The sequence below is a fragment of the Coffea arabica genome, chromosome 3c (assembly GCF_036785885.1).
Source record: "Coffea arabica cultivar ET-39 chromosome 3c, Coffea Arabica ET-39 HiFi, whole genome shotgun sequence".
Taxonomy (NCBI): domain Eukaryota; kingdom Viridiplantae; phylum Streptophyta; class Magnoliopsida; order Gentianales; family Rubiaceae; genus Coffea; species Coffea arabica.
The window spans coordinates 17,173,222-17,189,315 of NC_092314.1; positions in this window are offsets into that span (position 1 = coordinate 17,173,222).

Consider the following 16,094-nt stretch of genomic DNA (forward strand, 5'->3'; position numbering starts at 1 on the left):
TTTTCTGCGTCCGAAGGTATGATGTAGAATTGGAAATTTTTCTTCAATTCCTTAGGACGTCCGATAGGCTAGTTTTCTGCGTCCGAAGATACTCAATGGTTGTCGGACGTCCGATGCAGTCTTTTTGAGCGTCCGACAGCTTCAGCATACTTTGTCTTCTTCCAATTGCACTTGTTCATGGAATCAAATAATTTCATAACTGAAAATATATCTTGAAAAAATATTAGTATCATCCATTTGTTTTGTAAACATCAAAAGATAGGGATCAAGATCAACACTCGCTGTCATATACAAAAAAAAAGGAAGAAAATTTTGTCCCGAACTAATATATCAAGTAACAGACTTTTTAAGCAATAAGATTGATGCTACATATTACCAAGGAACACAACAATGTCCTACAAGAAAATGGCTTTTAGTGACAACATTTGCAGGGACAGTAATAATCTCGTTACTATATATACTCTTCTAGTGACCACATTTAATGTCATCACAGATGAGATGACGTAGGCTCTACAATTCTGAGTTAATAAATTGAAAGATACAAATGGAGATTTTTCACTAAAGACTTGAATTTAGGGATATAGATTTCACTTATGGCATAAACAACGCAAATGAATAGATTTACCTTTTGTTATTATTCTCGTTAAACCAGGGATTCATTTCCAATATTACCAAATTTCATTCTCATGATAAAATGGCTTAGAGCAGTCCAATTTTCCCTATTTTTATGGTGAAATACTAGTTCTATCCTGTTTTCCTTCATGAAATGCTAGATAATCCACTCCAGTGTATCTCTATTTTCATGAACATACAACTCAAGCTCTACTCATATTTTTCAATTGTTACTAACAATTCTAATTGACTAATAACAATTATAAACATGCTATTGGTGATCAAACAACAAGAAGTAATTACAATTGCACAAATAGACAAGTCAATACAAGATACAACTAGTGTAAATCACATTCAATTCATATCATTTAGCCATAAGTTTCATCTACTCCCTAGACAAAGAAATTTATCTACTCATGAATGATATAACAATCAAACTCACAAGTTTATTATTGCAAAACATTATAAAGTACAAGTACAAAAAAGATAAAGGAAAGCTTAGCCAAGTAATGGTGAACCCCTCAAATTTCTGCTATGTCCTGTACAAGATGATTACAAGTTAAGTCTCCAAGTGCTTCCTCAAAAACTTCTAGCTAAAGAGAAAAAGAAATGTTACAAGAAGAAAAACTAGCTACGTATGGTCCTCCCTTGGTTTCTCCTTGCTTTTCTGCATAAAAGGTGGTAGATAGGCACTTTCTTCTCTATCATGGCTCCAACCACTCAGATTTTGTAAAGAAAGTCAAAAGAAATGTTATTTTGACTTGTCAATAACTCATTTTGTCTTCCCTTTTGTTACAGAAACATGTGCCACCGAATTCTCTCACCCAAGGTAGTTGAAAAGTTGTGTGAAAAGTGAGAAAAATGGCTGTGCCACTTGCAGAAGAAAGAGGCAGATTCGAGCCCCGGATCTGAGGGGTGAAGAAGGATCCGAACTCGGATCATTGCTGATTCGAGGCCTTTTTCTTATGGAACCGAGCTCGGATCCTATGACCTCGGATGCACTGCTCCAGAAATACAGACGAGGGCTTGGATCACCATTTGTTCACACGGATCCGAGCTCGGATCCGTGCTGTTTAATTTCCAGTTTTTTATTTCTTTTCTTTTTCATCAATTTTGCTCCTAGTATCCTTGTACTTTATCCTCCAGGTGATCCTTACATTTTTCGTCATCTCGTGTATGAATTTCATGTATCAATATCCTTCACAATTTCACAAAATTAATCTGTTACTCCACTTATTTATCAAGTTTTGAACACTTAAAAAATATTTAAGCAATTATCACCAAAAGAGTTCAAATATGGTTTTAATCTTCTCAAAACATACCAAAAGTTCATGCCAAACTTGTACAAAATGTACGTTAAATATTCACTTATTAGGAACTATTCACATATTAATATTAAAGGTTTTATTGTAAGTTAGCTCTTGTACCACTTTTGATAGACTATAGCTACTGACAAACAAGCTTAGAAAACATTAGGGACTTCTTTTATTGACACTAAAATCTGAAATGGAATGCCAGGAATCAACAAATAATAGCCCAAGTAAAATACTCATTCTAACTACAAATAGAATGACAATAGCTCGCTGCTTTGTTCTCTCGCTGTCATATACAAAAAAAAAAGGAAGAAAATTTTGTCCCGAACTAATATATCAAGTAACAGACTTTTTAAGCAATAAGATTGATGCTACATATTACCAAGGAACACAACAATGTCCTACAAGAAAATGGCTTTTAGTGACAACATTTGCAGGGACAGTAATAATCTTGTTACTATATATACTCTTCTAGTGACCACATTTAATGTCATCACAGATGAGATGACGTAGGCTCTACAATTCTGAGTTAATAAATTGAAAGATACAAATGGAGATTTTTCACTAAAGACTTGAATCTAGGGATATAGATTCCACTTATAGCATAAACAACGCAAATGAATAGATTTACCTCTTGTTATTATTCTCGTTAAACCAGGAATTCATTTCCAATATTACCAAATCTCATTCTCATGATAAAATAGCCTAGAGCAGTCTAGTTTTCCCTATTTTCATGGTGAAATACTAGTTCTACTCTATTTTCTTTCATGAAATGCTAGATAATCCACTTAAATGTATCTCTATTTTCATGAACATACAACTCAAGCTCTACTCATGTTTTTCCATTGTAACTACCAATTCTCATTGACTAATAACAACTATAAACATGCTATTGGTGATCAAACAACAACAAGTAATTACAACTGCACAAATAGACAAGTTAATACAAGATACAACTAGTGTAAATCACATTCAATTCATATCATTTAGCCATAAGTTTCATTTACTCCCTAAACAAAGAAATTCAGCTACTCATGAATGATATAACAATCAAGCTCACAAGTTTATTAATGCAAAACATCATAAAGTACAAGTACAAGAAAGATAAAGGAAAACTTAGCCAAGTAATGGTGAAGCCCTCAAATTTCTGCAATGTCTTGTACAAGATGATTACAAGTTAAGTCTCCAAGTGCTTCCTCAAGAACTTCTAACTAGAGAGAAAAAGAAATGTTACAAGTAGAAAAACTAGCAACATAGGGTCCTCCCCAGGCTTCTCCTTGCTTTTCTGCATAAAAGGTGGTAGAAAGGCACTTTCTTCTCTTTCATGGTTCCAACCACTCAGATTTTGTAAAGAAAGTCAAATGAAATGTTTTTTTGACTTGTCAATAACTGATTTTGTCTTCCCTTTTGTTACAGAAACATGTGCCACCGAATTCTCTCACCCAAGATAGATGGAAAGTTGGGTGAAAAGTGAGAAAAAATGGCTGTGTCACTTGCAGAAAAAAGAGGCAAATCCGACCCCCGGATCCAAGGGATGAAAAAGGATCCGAGCTCGGATCCATGCTGATTCGAGGCCTTTCTCTTATCGATCCGAGCTCGGATCCTATGATCTCGGATGCACTGCTCCAAAAATAAAGTCGAGGGCTCAGATCGCTATTTGTTTACACGGATCCGAGCTCGGATCCGTGCTAGTTAATTTCCAGTTTTTTACTTCCTTCCTTTTTCTTCAATTTTGCTCCTAGTATCTTGTACTTTATCCTTCAGGTGATCCTTACATTTTTCGTCATCTCGTGCATGAATTCCATCTATCAATATCCTTCACAATTTCACAAAATTAATGCGTTACTCCACTCATTTATCAAAGTTTGAACACTTAAAAATATTTATGCAATTATCACCAAAAGAGTTCAAATACGACTTTAATCTTCTCAAAACATAACAAAATTTCATGCCAAACTTGTACAAAATGTAAGTTAAATATTCACTTATCAGGAACTATTCACATATTAATATTAAAGGCTTATTGTAAGTTTGCTCTTGTACCGCTATTGATAGACTATAGCTACTAACAAACAAGCTAAGAAAACATTAGGGACTTCTTTATTGACACTAAAATCGGAAATGGAATGCCAGGAATCAACAAATAATAGCTCAAGTAAAATACTCATTCTAACTACAAATAGAATGACAATAGCTCGCTGCTTTGTTCTCTCGCTGTCACATACATAAAAAAAGAAAGAAAATTTTGTCCTCAACTAATATATCAAGGAACAAACTATTTAAGCAATAAGATTGATGCTACATTTTACCAAGGAACACTACAATGTCCTACAAGAAAATGGCTTTCAGTGGCAAGATTTGCAGGGACAGTATTAATCTTGTTACTATATATGCTCTTCTAGTGACCACATTTAAAGTCATCACAGATGAGATGAAGTAGGCTCTACAATTCTGAGTTAATAAATTGAAAGATACAAATGGAGATTTTTCACTAAAGACTTGAATCTATGGATATAAATTCCACTTATGGCATAAACAACGCAAATGAATAGATTTACCTCTTATTATTATTCTCGTTAAACCAGGGATTCATTTTCAAAATTACCAAATCTCATTCTCATGATAATATGGCCTAGAGCAATTCAGTTTTCCCTATTTTCATGATGAAATACTAGTTCTATTCTGTTTTCCTTCATGAACTACTAGATAATCCATTTAAGTGTATCTCTATTTTCATGAACATACAATTCAAGCTCTACTCATATTTTTCCATTGATACTCCAATTCTCATTGACAAATAACAACTATAAATATGCTATTGGTGATCAAACAACAAGAAATAATTACAACAGCACAAATAGACAAGTTAATATAAGATACAACTAGTGTAAATCACATTCAATTCATATCATTTAGCCATAAGTTTCATCTACTCCCTAGACAAAGAAATTTAGCTACTCATGAATGATATAACAATCAAACTCACAAGTTTGTTAATGCAAAACATCATAAAATACAAGTACAAGAAAGATAAAGGAAAACTTAGCCAAGTAATGGTGAACCCCTCAAATTTCTGCTATGTCTTGTACAAGATGATTACAAGTTAAGTCTCCAAGTGCTTCCTCAAGAACTTCTAACTAGAGAGAAAAAGAAATGTTACAAGAAGAAAAACTAGCTACATATGGTCCTCCCTTGGCTTCTCCTTGCTTTTCTGCATAAATGGTGGTAGAAAGGCACTTTCTTCTCCTTCATGGTTACAACCACTCAGATTTTGTAAAGAAAGTCAAAAGAAATGTTATTTTGACTTCTCAATAACTCATTTTGTCTGCCCTTTTGTTACAGAAACATGTGCCACCGAATTCTCTCACCCAAGGTAGTTGGAAAATTGTGTGAAAAGTGAGAAAAAACGGTTGTACCACTTGCAGAAAAAAGAGGCAGATCCGAACCCTGGATCCGAGGGGTGAAGAAGGATCCGAGCTCGGATCATTGCTGATTCAAGGCCTTTTTCTTATGGATCTGAGCTCGGATCCTTTGACCTTGGATACACTGCTCCAGAAATAAAGATGAGGGCTCGGATCGCTATTTGTTCACACGGATCCGAGCTCAGATCCGTGCTGGTTAATTTTCAGTTTTTTACTTCTTTCCTTTTTCTTCAATTTGGCTCCTAGTATCCTTGCACTTTATCCTCCAGGTGATCCTTCCATTTTTCGTCATCTCGTGCATGAATTCCATCTATCAATATCCTTCACAATTTCACAAAATTAATGTGTTACTCCACTCATTTATCAAGTTTTGAACACTAAAACAATCTTTAAACAATTATCACTAAAAGAGTTCATATATGGCTTTAATCTTCTCAAAACATACCAAAAGTTCATGCCAAACTTGTACAAAATGTACGTTAAATATTCACTTATCAGGAACTATTCACGTATTAATATTAAAGGTTTTATTGTAAGTTAGATCTTGTACCACTATTGATAGACTATAGCTACTAACAAACAATCTAAGAAAACATTTGGGACTTCTTTTATTGACACTAAAATCGGAAATGGAATGTCAGGAATCAACAAATAATAGCCCAAGTAAAATACTCATTCTAACTACAAACAGAATGACAGTAGCTCGCTGCTTTGTTCTGTCACTGTCATATACAAAAAAAATGGAAGAAAATTTTGTCCTCAACTAATATATCAAGGAACAAACTTTTTAAGCAATAAGATTGATGCTACATATTACCAAGGAACACTACAATGTCCTACAAGAAAAATGGCTTTCAGTGACAAGATTTGCAGGGACAGTAATAATCTTGTTACTATATATGCTCTTCTAGTGACCACATTTAATGTCATCACAGATGAGTTGAAGTAGGCTCTACAATTCTGAGTTAATAAATTAAAAGATACAAATGGAGATTTTAACTAAAGATTTGAATCTAGGGATATAGATTTCACTTACGGTATAAACAACGCAAATGAATAGATTTACGTTTTGTTATTATTCTCGTTAAACCAGGGATTCATTTCCAATTTACCAAATCTCATTCTCATGATAAAATGGCCTAGAGCAGTCCAGCTTCCCTATTTTCATGGTGAAATACTAGTTTTACTCTGTTTTCCTTCATGATATGCTAGATAATCCACTTAAATGTGACGCCCCCACATCTCCCCAAGGCGAACCAAAGGGTATCCGTGGGACGCCTGCCCAACTCTCGCCAGGACTCACTGCAATCCACAATTCAAAAGTTCGGAATGATTCAAATAATTTCAATACATAATTAAAGTATTCCAAAATATCTCACACTTACAATTAATCAGTTCTCAAGCTTAATACAATACAAAAGAATATTTACTATGGCCATCTGCTGTAATACAACTTAAAGTATTCCAAAAGAAAACAATCTAGCACTATTCACGAGCGCTCTTGGTCTCAAACCCTGTTAAGGAAACCAAAAACGTGGAATGAGCTACACAGTTTAGTGAGGTTCCAAGACAATCTAGCAATTCTAATAAATCCAGTAATTGAACATACCACTGTATGGTTCAGGGTTGCACAACGCCTATGAACATGAGACAATTATCATTATACGAGTAATTTGAGCATATCACAGGTATGGCATATTTACATGAAATGATTATCATTATGTAAAATAAACACACATTGAAGGATACGGTGTTCCATTGGAACTATTTTGATCAACTGCACCTTATAACTTCCGGTCTCCACGGTACTGTCTGGCCATCGCCTTATCCCTCCAGTGGTAATACTCGAGTATACCGAAACGGTGCCCCAGGGTTCCAACCTACCCGACCGAGTCCAGTCCTGGCACGAGTAGATCAGTAACCAAGGGCAGGGCCCAAGTTCTGCTTAGAGCTTACAACATGCACAAGTAATCAAGTAAATCGACGAATGGTAAGATTTTATCATTTGAGTAGATCGAGTGAGATAAAGTACACACTCGCCTTAAAATGGTGGATAATTTCATATAAGCATGTAATTTACGGTAATCAAATAATCAAGTAGTCAAGTAATCAAATGAGCAGGTAATCAAGTAGATTGGTAGTCAAGTAAGCAGGTAATCAAGTAGGTTGGTAAACGGTAAGTAATATCAGTTAATGGTTAATGGTTAACGGTAAGTAATTACGATTAATTGGTAGACATTTGTTATTTTAATAGGCCGTCATTGGCAGTTTCCCGCTTTTACCACTTAAGAGTCGAGGAGATTCACTCCAACCGATTTATGCAGCCATAGCATAATTAATCATTTAAACACATCACATAAATATGCAATTCAAATATTTCATGCCGAATAATTCAAATATACATTACTTAAATATGCATGAGTGTGGTAAATATTTAACATGTAGCACTTAACACTTAATGATCATAGAATAAGCATGTCATAGATTTATTCAAATTACGTACTCCTATATGGAACACTCACCTATTCAAACAAGTGAGTAAATGCTTAACAAGTGTTTAGGCGTCCACTTCGAGTTCCTCTTGAAGGTCCCCTTGAACGCCTGAGCAAATAACAACTAACTATCACACACTATCACTTAAAAATCCCTAATTATCAAGAAAGATTGTACAAGTGTACAATCTAAGGAAATACCGTGAAATGGAGCTTTACTCGCTTAAAATTCAAGACTCAAAAGTGGTGTTTAACAACACAAGAAAAATCTGATTTCCTTCATGAAGACAAGTCCAAAATGGTCAATTAGTAGTGAAGGATTGGGAAGAGTCTCTAAAGCTCAATTCCCGTCAAGTTTGAAAATTGCATATTTGAGGTGCAATCTTCGAAAAATCATATCTCACTCTTCGTAGATCCAAAATTGGAAAATTGGTACCGTTGGAAACTACATCCAAAGTAATAAAAGTTTCTAGAAGACACTTTTCCATGATTCCAAATGGATGACATTCAAAATTTGGCTCAAAGTTAATGACTTGAGTTATCAAGACAGATTTGGGTTGGCTTTTGGCAAAGTTTGGAAATTCGGCAAAATTCACACATTGTAAACTAGTCTCTGAAATTTGGAACTCTATTAGAGTTACAATCCAAGTTTAAAACACAAAAAGTAGAACAAGAATCAGAGTTTTGAGCACCAAGATATAGTAGCTCAAAGTTGGTGAAAATGTGAAACTGTTAAGAAATTTCCAGGTTTAATTCACAAATTGTGGGACTTTGATTGAACATTTAAACAGACTCAGAATGGCACCAAAAATGGTATGATCATATTATCATATAAGGGCTATTCCTCTGCCAATTTTCATTGAAAAATATGTACAGCAAGTTGGTTAACCAAATCACTAAAATTTTAAGGATTCCAAGGCAAATCTGCCTTGTACTTCAATTTTCCTTTTCAAAAACATTTGGCCAATGAAAACATCTCAAATATGGTTTATTTGTGTAGGAAAAGTCTAAGAAACATCTAAAATGTATTTGGTAGGTGATTAACACCAAGAATTTCAAAACAACAAGTCCCAATCAAGATTTAGGCATTTACTAGTCAAAAAGAGGATTTTTACTTACTGCATCAGTTTCGAAATAGGGCCACAACTCACTCAATTCAACTTGAAATTGGGCATGGTTGGTGGCGTTGAAAACTAGATTCATAAAGCTACAATTTCTCAGATAAATCATTTTCAAACCCTATCCACAACTAGTTCATATTTGAGCATCAATTTGCTGCTCAAAACAGAGCTTCCAGTGAACTAGCGAAACAGGATAGTCATGTTCAAATGAGTGGTACGGTTCATTCGGGTGGAATCAGGAAATGTATTTTATACCGTTAGAAAGCTAGGAATGTCTAGTTTCCAGTGCCACAAACGACACTCAATTTTGACATCGTAACAAAAAGTTATGGGTGAAACAAAAACACTGCCCGGGTAATCCGGGAACAATTTCCAGTTTTGAAGAGCTTTCGAAAATTCAACCTTTGGCCAACCAAATCACGTAATTTTTTGATGAAACTTCCTACACAACCTATATTACACATATAAATCATAAACAAGACAATTGATCCACTGAAAAGTGCTCAAAAGTACACGAAAATGACAGGGGCAGTTTCGGAATATTTTTGCTCATCACCTCCTTTGAGTTTCCTTTCACCAATATATCTTATTTCCACTAATTTAAGTACTAAACTAACATTAATAACATCAAAACCAATGAAATCAGTTCTCAAGTCATTGTGGAAGTTCATAGAGCTCACACACCAAAATTCAATATAAATAAAGCTACCCACATGGAAATACAAGCTTATAAGTGCAATACTAGTTCCATAAACCAAGAATTTCAAGGTTGATCGTCTATTACCTCTCTTGATGAACTAAGAAGAAATTTTCGGTCCTCCTTAGCCAAAGTAAAACCGTGAGAGCAGCCTCCTTTCTTAGCTTGATGTGGTCTCCAAGTGGTTAGCTAAGTGTGATTAAAATTTGAGGTGAAATGGTGAAGGATTGATGAAGATTTGGAGAAGAAATTTGATGAGCAAGTTTGGTTCTTTTCCCTTGTTGTTGCACGCTGAAATGGGAGCAAAAGAGGCCCCAATTGAGGTATGTGGAGGGTTTTAATCTAGTGTGATGGTCCCATGAGAAACTAAAATGTGTGGCTTTTATTGATTCAAAGGTCAACTTTTTTTCCTGCGCGCACGCTCGCGTTTCGTGCTCGATTCCTCTCGGATTTGTTTCACTAGTGCACTAAATCTCCAATGCACTTGTATTTATACTATTATTATTCACTCTTAATAGTTTAGAATTAATTCCTTAATTCTCCAAGTAACTGCTCCGACTCGATATACGCGAATTTTCGATTTATACGCGCTACGGTGAAACCTCTAAGAAATTCCTATAACGATAGTACTACTAACTAATATTTGAGTACTTAAACATAAAAATATTTATTTTTAAGACTGATGTATAAGTCTCCAATTTTTCAAACTCACTGTATCCCCAAATCGATCACTGTCTCGAAAACGCGTATTCACTATTTTCACTAAACGAGTTTCCAAAAATTAATTTTCGTAACAAGTCATTTTTAAATTACTGTTGGAAACTACATCCGAAGTAGTAAAAGTTTCTAGAAGATACTTTTCCATGATTCCAAATGGATTATACTCAAAATTTGGTTCAAAGTTAATGACTTGAGTTATCAAGATAGATTTGGGTTGGCTTTTGGCAAAGTTTGGAAATTCGGCAAAATTCACACATTATAAACTAGCCTCTGAAATTTGGAACTCTATTAAAGTTGTAATCCAAGTTTAAAACACAAAAAGCAGAACAAGAATCAGAGTTTTGAGCACCAAAATATAGTAGCTCAAAGTTGGTGAAAATGTGAAACTGTTAAGAAAATTTCCAAGTTTAATTCACAAATTTTGGAACTTTGATTGAACATCTAAACAGACTCGAATGGCACCAAATTTGGTATGATCATATTACCAAATAAGGGCTATTCCTCTGCCAATTTTCATAGAAAAATACGTATAGGAAACTGGTTAACCAAATCACTAAAATTTTAAGGATTCCAAGGCAAATCTGCCTTGTACTTCAATTTTCCTTTTCCAAAATATTTGGCCAATGAAAACATCTCAAATATGGTTCATTTGTGTAGACAAAGTCTAAGAAACATCTAAAATATATTTGGTAGGTGTTCAAAACAACAAGTCCCAATCAAGATTTAGGCATTTCTTAGTCAAAAAGAGGATTTTTACTCACTACATCAGTTTCGCAATATGGCCACAACTCACTCAATTCAACTTGGAATTGAGCATGGTTGGCTGCGTTGAAAACTAGATTCATAAAGCTACAATTTCTCAAAAGAAATTACTTTCAAACTCTATCCACAACTAGCTCATATTTGAGCATCAATTTGCTGCTCAAAACAGAGCTTTCAGTGAACCAGCGAAACAGGACAGTCATGTTCAAACGAGTGGTACGGTTCAATCGGGTGGAATCAGAACATGTATTTTATACCGTTGGAAAGTTGGGAATGTCTAGTTTCCAGTGCCACAAATAGCACTCAATTTCGACATTGGAACAAAATGTTATGGCCGAAACAAAAACACTACCCGGGTAATCCGGGAACAATTTCCAGATTTGAAGAGCTTTCGAAAATTCAACTTTTGGCCAACCAAATCACGTAATTTTTTGATGAAACTTCCTACACAACCTATATTACACATATACATCATAAAAAAGCCAATTGATCCACTGAAAAGTGCTCAAAAGCACATGAAAATGACAGGGGTAGTTTCGGAATATTTTTGCTCATCACCTCCTTTGAGTTTCCTTTCACCAATACATCTTATTTCCACTAATTTAAGCACTAAACCAACATTAATAACATCAACACTCATGAAATCAGTTCTCAAGTCATTGTGAAAGTTCATAGAGCCCACACACCAAAATTCACCATAAATAAAGCTACCCACATGGAAATACAATCTTATAAGTGCAATACTACTTCCATAAACCAAGAATTTCAAGGTTGATTGTCTATTACCTCTCTTTATGAACTAAGAAGAAATTTTCGGTCCTCCTTAGCCAAAGTAAAACAGTGAGAGCAGCCTCCTTTCTTAGCTTGATGTGGTCTCCAAGTGGTTAGCTAAGTGTGGTTAAAATTTGAGGTGAAATGGTGAAGGATTGATGAAGATTTGGAGAAGAAATTTGATGAGCAAGTTTGGTTCGTTTCCCTTGTTGTTGCACGCTGAAATGGGAGTAGAAGAGGTGCCAATTGAGGTAAGTATGTGGAAGGTTTTAATCTAGTATGATACTCCCATGAGAAACTAAAATGTGTGACTCTCATTGATTCAAAGGTCAACTCTTTTTCCCGCGCGCGTGCGTTTCGTGCTCGATTTCTCTTGGATTTGTTTCACTAGTGCATTAAACCTCCAATGCACTTGTATTCATACTATTATTATTCACTCTTAATAGTTTAGAATAAATTCCTTAATTCTCCAAGTAACCGTTCCGACTCGATATACGCGAATTTTCGATTTATACGCGCTACGGTGAAACCTCTAAGAAATTCTTATAACGATAGTACTATTAACTAATACTTGAGTACTTAAACATAAAAATGTCTATTTTTAAGACTGATGTATAAGTCTCCAATTTTTCAAATTTACTATATCCCCAAATCGATCATTGTCTCAAAAACGCGTATTCACTATTTTCACTAAACGAGCTTCCAAAAATTAATTTTCGTAAGAAGTCATTTTAAAAATACATATAAGTCATAGTTCCATGTAATTTGGTCTAAAATGGTTAGAAAATAATATTCGAAACAAACAGGCAATTAGATATTTAAATACGCTCGTAACAGGAGTTTAAAATAAATACATTTTTACGAGTCCTCACAACTTTTCTTAATCTACTATTGATCATTCTTACTTTTTCAAAATTAATACACCGTTAATTCAAATATAGTCTCGAAAAACGTGTACTTGTTATTCCGAACTAAACGAGTTTTCGAAAAGTAACTTTTCTAACAAAACGCTTTAAAAACATAAAAGAGACATTTTTCCATAAAAGTGAATTTTAAATAGTTGAATTCAATAATTAATTAAGCCAGTAAAATGAAATAAAATAAGGAAATTTTCAGGTCCTCACAACCTCCCCTCCTTAAAAGAATTTCGTTCTCGAAATTCATACCTTCTGTAATTTCAGATAACCCTGAACCTTGTTGTATGATCATGTCATATATTCTTGCAGATGCCACTGGTCGGTTTTCTTTTCCATCGACTTGTCGAGGGATAGTTCTATTTTCTTGTTGAGTGGTAGTCTCTCGGGGATACCTCCTTGGACAGTCATGAATTTTATGATTGGTACTCCCACACCTCATACATTTTCGTCCCTTTAGCCAACAGTTTTCTTCGGTATGGTTTGTCCTTCCACAATATCCATAGGTCGGATGAGACATTGTGACTTGACTTACTTGTGTGGTTTCTTTTGATCGTATCTGTCTGACTGGAGTTTCTCGTGACATAATTCCTTTTGGTTCCTTTATCATGAGTGGTAAAGGAAGTGATAGTCTCACTCCATCCACTTCTTTTCTAACTTTGGGTGGTGGTCCAATTCCTCGTAGTCTACTATCGGATTCATATTTTTTCCTCCCCTGAAAGGCTCTCAGTTGGGATTTTGTGCTTTCCACTCTTTGCGTTTTCTCGAGAGCATCACTAAATGTTTCAATCTGTGCTACGGCAAGGGCATCTTGGATCTCTAAATTTAATCCTTGGATAAACCGTCTTATTCTCTTCCGTTCCGTAACCACCAATTCTAGAGCATACGTAGATAATTTTGTGAATCGTGTTTCGTACTCAGCCACACTCAAAGTTTCTTGATGAAGTTTTATAAAATCGTCTTCTCTCTTTTCTTGAACAAGTGGAGGAAGAAATTTCTCATTAAACTCTCGTACAAAGTTTATCCAAATCCTTGGAATTTGATCTCTTTTCCACTTGTTTCGTATAACATTCCACCAGACTCGGGCTGCTCCTTCAAGTTGAAATACAGTAAAGGTGACTTGTTTTTCCTCTGTGTAATCCAAAACATCGAATATATTCCTTATATTCTCTAACCAATTCTCAGCCACTTCTGGGTTAGGTCCTCCAGAAAATTTGGGCGGGAAGAATTTCTGAAACCGCTCTAAAGATCGATCCTCCCTTATCTCTTGGTTTCCACGTTGGTTTCCTTGTCCAACACCTTGACCCTGTTGAGCTACTAAGAGCTCTAGTATATCCGTCATGCGAATTAAAACTACTTCCATTTGGTCATTTCCTTTCCCAGCACTTGGCTCGGCATTTTAATCGATATTAGACCTATTATCTACTCTTTCATTTTGGGGTTGTCTAGGTTGGCGTCCCTTTCGTTGTCCTCTAGTTTCCATGTTCACAGTTAATTTATATGCATATGTATAAACCTCACATTAAGCTATAATTGAACTTTGCACACATACCAGTAACAACTTTTAAAGAAAATGAAATCACTTATACAAATAATATTATCACTATGCAAGTAAACACAAACTAGACCTCATTAAATCATGACACAAGTTTTAGTCAAGTAAAATTCATACCAAGTCAAAGTCAATAAACAAAAGTAAATAATTGATTATCAAAAGTACATTCATCTCTAGGGCACAAACTCTTAAGTTCTACTCCCATCGTCCCACTACGAAATATCACAAGTAGTGTTTCACTAGATTAATTGGAACTAGATGATTCCCGTTCCCTAACATGTTCAACATCGTCCCACATAAGGATCTTTTGGCTACGATCTTCTCCGTCTCCCACTCTTAATTATTGTACCGTCATAGCCAAACAATTATTGGTTTCTTGTAACTATTCACGTGAAATATCGATTCATTCTTATTCCCCACAAATGGAGATCTCAAGTCCTTAGTATTGCTCTCAACTCTCAAGTACTTGGGTACAAGAATTCAAAATAAGGTAATTCACAACTCGAGCCGGCCGGTCCCAAGAATAAATCACCACATTCGAGATTCCTACCCGACATACATATCAAATTTTCTCAAATATCAAAATAAAGGGTTTATACCTATCACATTTATGATTTACAGCTCACATTTCCAGAAGAGCACTTAAGCCTTTACTCAATCACATAGTAAGGACCATAACACCACTTGGCCCAAACTCACCCCGTGCAGAGACCACGTGAAACGGTTCTAATTTTTATCCCTACAAATAGTCACTTAACTTTGAAACCAGTTCCACAGTCCAGCACCCTAAACTTTTAAGCCTAGGATACGCTACAAGATCTAAAACCTAAGCTCTAATACCAACTGTGACGCCCCCACTTCTCCCTAAGGCGAACCAAAGGGTATCCACGGGACACCTGCCCAACTCTCGACAGGACTCATTACAATCCACAATTTAAAAGTTCAGAATATTTCAAATAACTTCAATACATAATTAAAGTACTCCAAAATATCTCACACTTACAATTAATCAGCTCTCAAGTTTAATGCAATCCAAAAGAATATTTACTACAACTATCTGCTGAATACAACTTAAAGAATTCCAAAAGAAAACAATCTAGCACTATTCACGAGCGCTCTTGATCTCGAACCCTGTTAAGGAAAACAAAAATGTGGAATGAGCTACACAACCCAATGAGGTTCCAAGACACTCTAGTAATTCTAATAAATCCAGTAATTAAACATACCACATGTATGGTTCAGGGTTGCATGTTAGCATATGAACATGAGACAACTATCATTATACGAGTAATTTGAACGTATCACAGGTATGGCATATTTGCATGAAACGGTTATCATTATATAAAATAAACACACATTGAAGAATACGGTGTTCCATTGGAACTATTTCGGTCAACTGCACTTTATAACTTCCGGTCCCCACAGTACTGTCTGGCCATCACCTTATCCCTCCAGTTGTAATACTCAAATATATCGAAACGGTGGTCCAAGATTTCAACCTACCCGACCAAACCCAGTCCTGGCCCGAGTAGGTCAGTAACCAAGGGTAGAGCCCAAATTTAGCTTAGAGTTTACAACATGCACAAGTAATCAAGTAAATCGACGAACGGTAAGATTTTATCATTTGAGTAGGATGAGTGAGATAAAGTACACACTCGCCTTAAAATGGTGGATAATTTCATATAAACATGTAATTTACGGTAATCAAGTAATCA